Here is a 7,979-nt window from a genome sequence, read left to right on the forward strand (position 1 = left end):
CTTCTTTGGTCATAAAATTATTATTATTATAAATTATTATTTTTTAAAAATTTTTAGTTTATACTGGATTATTCACAAAGTTCAAATACATTGTTTTTCGCACTAGATCTTTGCCATTTCCTTCACCACCCCTATGATTAACAACTCTCCCCCAGCTGTTCTCACCCTTCTGCTTCTGCCCTCCCGCCCCTTAGATGCTTCTATTTATTTTACAATAATGGTTTTATACAGTATTTGTTCTAACGGGACTAAGTTCACTCAGCATAATGTTCTCCAGTCCTTCCTATGTTAGTTAGTCCTTCCAGTCCTAGTAATTTACAAATTCATTGCTCCTGCATGCTGTGTAGTATTCCCTTGTGTAAATGTACTATAATTTCTCAATCCATTTGATTGTGTTTGGACATCTGGGCTCTTCCCATGTTCTTGTGATGGTGAAAAACGCTGCTATGAATATTGGTGTACAAGTCTCCATTTGTGCCTCAATTCCTGTTTTTGGGAGGTATATGCCTAGCAGTGGAATGTGGATCCTTTGGAATTTCTATACTCAGGTTTTTGAGAAAGCACCAAACTGCCTTCCAGAATGGTTGTACCCTTTTACAATCTCACAAACAATGTAAAAGAGTTCCTATCTCTCCACATCGTCTCCAGTATTTATTACTTGCTGTCTTGTTAAACTTTGCCACTGCCACTGAAGTGAGATGGTATCTCATTGTGGTTTTAATTTGCATCTTTCTTATTGCCAGTGATTTGGAGCATTTCTTCATGTGTCTGTTGGCCATTAAAATATCTTCCTCTGTGAAAATTCTTTCCATGTCTTTTGCCTATTTTGTAATTGGATTATCAGTCTTTATCTTGTGGAGGATATTTGTAATTCCACCAATAGTCTCCTTAAGACTATTTAGGATTTTATTATGCAACAATCTTTCACTGCTACCATAAAGTTATTTTTTTCAAGGCCTAATGACCCTCTGTAGGCATTCTAAGGCTGTAAATCTTTACAGAGAATACTGTAACTTTTTCTCCAAGGAGATCCCAAGGGACTCAAACTGCTGACCTTCTGGATTACAACACAACTCATAATACATTACACCATCAGAGTTCCTTAAACACCTTAAAACTCTTCACTCTTTACTCATATTCCAATGCCAAAATGATGTTCACATTTTGGGCATCAGTTCGAGTAGCACCTCACTCTCAGCACTAAATTCTTACGTTATATAGTGATAATATTATGGAGATTGTATATGCTACTACATACGTGCCAAATTAGATTTTTATATAGCTTCGAAACCACTGAGAATGATAGCTTACTCCAGTTGAACCATATATGGAAATTCAATCCATTCCATTTACGTCTTCACCTTTCAAATAATTATATTTTGGACAAAAAAAAATTGTAGTCAGTTGGGTACTTCTAATATTACTGTTTTTGATTGCCTTTGAACTAAGCACGACTCATAGTGATCCCATGAACAAAAGGCCTGAAGTTCTACCACAACCATTACCATTTATCAAAGTTCACAGAGATTCCAAAGGCATTCTGATTAAGAAGTGGATCACTTAAATTCCAAAACATGTATTTATTTAACTAAAATAGAGAAATAATGTTTCTCTCACAACTATTAAATCCATAATTGAACATGAGAGGCAAAACAAATGCACTGAAAGTGTTTGAAGCAGTGGAAACAATGCACTTACCTTATAAATACTGTAATTAATATTATAAAACAAAATATATATCAATGGTTGAATGGAAAACCATTTTGCTTCACAAATATTCATTCAAATCACAATGTTGTTCTTGATAGGTGCCATCGAGTCATGTACGACTCAAAGCAAGCATATGAATGAACGATCTGAACCCTGTTCTATCCTGGGCCATCCTCACACTTCCTGACACACAAAAGCCCATGACAGCAGTCACTGTGTAAATCTACTTGGTTGAGGGTCTTCCTCTCCTTCGCGGACCCTCCAGCCTTTTCAACATCATGTCCTTTTCCAAGGAATAGAACCTTCTTGGAACATATCCAGGGTATGTGAGGCAAAGCCTCATCATTTTTTCCTTTAAATAACAGTCTGGATGCACCCTTTCCAAGACATATCTATTTGTTCTGTTGACCGTCAATGTGATCTTCAGTGCTCTTCAACACCACATTGATGCTCAAAGGCATCAATTCTTTTTCTATAATCCTTGTTCATTGTCTAGCTGTTAGATGCATAGCAAATAATCAGAAAGAGCATGGCTTGAATCAGAAGCACCTTAGTCCTCAAACTTACATCATTACTACTCAATAATTTGGAAAGGTTCTTAACTACAGATTTTTCCAATGCAATGTGTCTCCTTCTTTCCTGACTTTTGTTACCAGATATATTAATTGTGAATCCAAGCAAGATGAAGCTGTTGACAGTCTGAATCTCTTCTCCATCCATCATGACATTGCCTGTAGATCCAGTGGTAAGAATCTTTGTTTTCTTGACGTTGAGATACAGTCCATACCAAAAGCTGCATTCCCTGATCTTCTGTAACAAGTGCTTCAAGTCTTCCTCACTTTCAGCAAGCAAGGTTGTGTCATCTGCATAGTGCAGGTTATTGATGAGTCTCTCTCCAATTATGATGTCACACTCCTTTAAACAAATAGATTTTTAAAATGCGTATTTACCTTAAAAAGTGTTTAAAATATTTATACAGGAAAGAATACTTTCTTCTCATTTTTGTGAAGTTATCTTTCTAAGTTTATCTATTTCCCTCAAATATCTTCAATTTAACAGTCGGGATATCAATTTAGAACTCTGGTGGCATAAAGTTGTTGTTTGTTGTGGTCGTTGTTGTGATGTGCCATCAAGCTATCTATGACTAATAGTAACTGTATGACTAAAGACTCTGAACTTTATTCTATCCTCACTTAACCTCACCATCTCTGACACATCTGACTCAATTGCCATAGTCGCTCTGTCAGTTCATCTCATCTCAGGCCTTCCTTTCATGCAGTGACTCTAACCTTTCAAGCATAACATCCTTTACCAAAGATTGACCCTTTTTGACAAAATGACAAAGTATGTGAAAGGGATTTTTAAAATCCTTGCCTCCAAGGAGCAAACTGGCTTCACCCTCTCTCTCTGGACAGACTTACTTGTTCCCTTGGTAGTTCACAATAAATTCTTCTTCAACATCCCAATTCAAAGATGTCAATTTTTCTTCTGTCATCTTTAATCTTTGTTCAGTTCTCTGATGCATAACAAGCAATTGAGAAAATACTGATTTATATCAGGCAGCTCTTAGTGTTTAGACTGACATCTTTGCTCTTTAGCAGTCTGGAGAGGTTCTGGAGAGTAGATTTTCCCAATGCAATTCACCTTTTGATTTTAAAAATGTCATTGTTTTATCCATATATCATGATGCTGACTACTGGCCTAGTTTTGAGGAGTTTTGTTTTCTTGATGTTAAGACGCAATCTGTATTAAAAGTTGCAGTTCTTGATTTTCTTCAGCAAGTGCTTCAAGTCCTCTTCAACTGTAAAGCGCAAAGTTGTGTCAACTGCATAATACAGGTTGTTGTTGGGTCTTTCTTCAGTCCTGATGTCATGTTCTTTTTCATAAAGTCTAGTATCTTGAATGAGCTGTTCATCAGAGAGATAAAAAAAAGGAATACTTCATGAATTCCTTTCTTGAATTTGAACTGTGCAGTGTTTTCTTGCTCTGTTTGGACAAGAAATTCTTGGTGTAGGTATTGGTTCACAAAAGTACAATCAAATGTTCTGGGATCCCCATTCTTCTCGGTGTTAGTCACAGTTTGTTGTGATCCACACCGTCAAATGCCTTTCCATAGTCAAAAAAACACAAATAGATATCCTTCTGAACCTCTTTGTTCTTAGCCAAGATCTGTCGGGAATTGGCAATGATATCCCTACTGCCATACTTTTGTCTAAATTCAGTTTATTATTTCTGACTGTTCTCTTTCAATATACTGTTCAAGTAATATTCGGATAATCCTCAGCAAGATTTTACTCATGTGAGATATTACTAATCATTTCCACATATAATAATTTGTTTAGATTTATGTGTGTGTGTGTGTGTGTGTGTGTGTGTGTGTGTGTAAATTGTTCAATAATTTCAACATTCTGTTGGATTACCTTTCCTGGGAATAGAGACAAACATAGATTTCTTCTAGGAAACTGGTCAGATAGCTGTCCTTCAAATTATCTGGCATGGACTAGTGAGCATATCCATACCTACATCAGTTTAATAAATTAGATCAATCAGTATCCTATCAGTTCCTGAGGTCTTATTTTTTGCCAGTTCCTTCAGGATTTTCCAGTTCCTTCTTCCACTTCTTTCACTACTACCATGAGGTCTTAGCATATGTTACTTTGTAAAATGGACTTTTATCAGATAATTCTTTGTGGAACTGTTTTGATGCTTTTTGAATAAATCAAAATTTTGCCCATAGCCTCTTTCAGTATTGCAACTTGAGGTTTGAATTTCCTTTCCAGTTGTTTTAACTTGAGAAACACAGAGTGAGTTCTTCCCTTTTGATTATCTAACTTCAGCTCTTTGCAAATTTCATTATAATAACATTCTTTGACTTCAAAAGTTTCCCTCTGAAATTATCTGTTATCTCTGTAACTTCATCATTTCATCCCTTTCTTTTGGCTTATTTTCTACCTTTTCTTATCTATGATCTTTTACTTTCTTCATGGATGATTCCTTAATATCATTCTACAGCTCATCTAGTCTTCATTCATTAGTGTTCAGTGCCTCAAACCTGTTCTTGAGATGGTTTTATATTGATAAACCAAAGGTCACACTTCTCTTGCTGTTAGAATCCCCTAAATTAAAGACTAAAGCCTTCAATATGAATTACATCTCAACAACAAGAAGACAAAAATCCTCACTGCTGGGCCAACATGCAACACAGATGGAGAAAAGACTGATTTTCCCTTACCTGAATCCACATCAAAATCATTGGTACCGGCAGTCAGAAGATCAGACGTTACATAGCTTAGGAAAGTCTGCTTTCAAGGACCTCTTCAAAGTCCTAAAGACAAATGATGCCAGTTTAAAAACTTAGGTGAGTCTGATTCAAGCCATAGACTTTGTAATCACAGCATCTGTGAGCTGGACGTTAAGAAAGGATTACAGAACAAAATCAATGCCATTGACCTGCAATGTTGGAGAAGAATACTGACTATACTATGGACTGACAAAAAAACAAAAAGCTTTAGAGACTGCTTGTATCAAGAGTGTTGGTTGTGGATCCAACCAAGATGAAATCATTAACAACTCCAATCCTTTCTCCATCTACCCCAATGGCACAAGGTTCAGCATCACAGCAATCCAGGTTACTTCATACTGCACATTGACAAAAAGTGATGTACAAAGTGGAAGAGTGTTCCTCCAGTAATAACAACACTAGTTTCACTTAGCAGTGGTTAAGTGTCATCAAGTCGAATACAACTGAACGTTTTGTATAAAATATCTAAACTCTGCTCTATGACTAACATAATTTCTGTACAGAACTCTGTTCTATAACTATCACCATTTCTGTACATTTAAAGAGTTTAGAGTGTAAAGTTTCCAGAGGCATTTAATTTTAGAAATTCGATGCCACTCTTGCTTCCCACAATGAATCAATATGGAAGCTCATCCAAACACTACATAACGGTATTTGAGAAGACTATGGAACTGTGTGCAGCATCACATCAACACCAAGTTGTTCATTCAGTAAATAGACAAACAATTGCTGTGTCATTCACGGAATATTCATTAGCAAATGAATAAATTTGACCCGAGGACAGCAGATCCAAGGGCCCTCGGGGTTTTAAGTCAAGGCCTTTGAGCAGACTTACACCCTAGTCACGGCTCAGGGATGCCCGCTTTTTTTGGGGGGGGGGTGCGGGGAAGAGCAATCATATACACGACCCCAAAGAAGCACAACCCCCAAAACTTCCCTTCATTAACCCATCCAGACCAGCACCCGCAAGCAGCAAAAAGCCGTAGTAATTATACTGATCAGAAAAATGTTAACCTTTAATCAAACAAATCTATTACACATGGTTCATGGAATATTTACTTAAAGCTACTGTATTGGCATGGGTTTCTGAACAAACCGCTGGTAAATGCAAGCAAATGGAATTGTACTTATACTAGTTAGGATGACTCTACAAAATAGAATACTTTCATCTTCTCATGGCATGTACAGTAATGAAACATTTCTTAAAATTCAAATATACCAGGAATCACATATTCCTAATACATCTGAAAAACTAATTTACTGGGAACTTCAGCAGTGCAAGAAATAGAGATGTCATAGCAATAGCATCACTTGAGCATGTTATCTGGTATAGATGCTTAAAAGATTCACCAGAAGCATATGTTAAATGAATATATTCTGTGAATAAAGTAAAGATTTTATTTGGCTATTCTAAGCCATGGTCTTTACTATTCTTACCACATGGCTTTGTTGTTTTTGTTAGTGCCTCTGAGTCAACTGTGACTCATAGTGACCCTAAAAATGACAGATATGAACCCTGTCCTGTCCTGTGCCATCATCATTGTCTTTTTGATGTTGCCTATTGGCCCAACCTTAATGTTGAGGTATAATCCTTAATGAAGGCTGCAGTCCTTGATTTTCTGCAGCAAGCAACTCAAATCCTATCTATATTCAGCAACCAAGGTTGAGTCATCTTCACAAAACAGGTTGTTGATGAATCTTCCTCTAATTCTGATGCCATAAGGGTTGTCCCCCCCTCCATAAAGTTCAGCTTTTCCAATGATATACTCAGCATACAAATTGAGTAGGTATTATGGAATTTATCATTCAGTATTATTTTCCTAACCAGTTTTTGCGTTTGCAGTGTACATAGATGAGTGGGAAATTGTGAATAGGTGTGTTATTCTAACCACAAGGGGATTGGCTACCTACCAATCCACAAGGAGATTAAATAGTCTCATCAATCCACAGCAGACCAGATATTTTCACCATTAAATTGAGCAATCTATTAGTAGAAGATGAGATCTTTCTCATTAGCAAAAAAGAAGAAAGAAGAGATTGTAAAACATCCTTTAAGCTCAGAAATTCTTGCTCCAGCTACACGTACAGCACCAGCAGCCATAGCTGAAACAGAGAGCCAGAACATGATAGTTTTGGGGGACTGCTACCTTCCATGGACAGAGCTAAGCTAAGAATCTTTGCCCAAGTTTGTTGGGCAACTGAGAGGGAGTGAAGGAAACCACTATTTGTAGGATTGAGAACTTTGTAACTGTAGCCATAAACTGCAGGGTTCAAGCCTGAGGTGCCCACGAGCACATTACAGATGCTGTCCTGATTGAATTCTGCTATTAACATGGATTATAATCTTTAAACTTCCCCAAGATAGTTCTGTGTGGTCTGTGAGGTATCACATTATATTTTGGATCCAGTAAAGGAGTAAGATTACTGTTGAGATGAGTATAAAGAGGAGTGAAACTGTAGCGGATATGTCTGACCTCATGGGAATTGGTTTTGTGCTATTGGTGCTGTTGACAGGAACGATTCCCCATTATGAAGTTGGTAAAGGTCAGACATGGCCATCCCCATATAGTCCTTGCTCTTTTGTACAGGTAATACCCCTGGTGCACATCGTTCCTAATTTTAAACCACACAGTATTCTCTTGCTTTGTTTTGACAATAACTTCTTGATCTAGGTATAGCGTTTATATGCTGTTGTTGCTATCTGTAATGCAGTTGGAACCTACCCATAGCTGATTCTCCAGGGATTTTTAGAGGCAGCTACTCTCATGAAAGGATATTGCCCATCCTTCTCCTGCAGCACAGCTGACGGATTCAGACAGCATGTCTTCATGATTGAGTGAAGTTTCTTAACACAAGGCCACCAGATCACCCTATAAGCATAATTAAATTTTCTTAAATTCCCATTCTTCTCAATGTTAGCCCTAATTTGCTACTGAAGAGCAATAGTGTCTCTCTGGAGAGTAAGGTG

Source organism: Elephantulus edwardii, unplaced genomic scaffold (genome assembly GCF_000299155.1).
Source record: "Elephantulus edwardii isolate Elephantulus edwardi_28Jun2011 unplaced genomic scaffold, EleEdw1.0 scaffold00018, whole genome shotgun sequence".
NCBI lineage: Eukaryota > Metazoa > Chordata > Mammalia > Macroscelidea > Macroscelididae > Elephantulus > Elephantulus edwardii.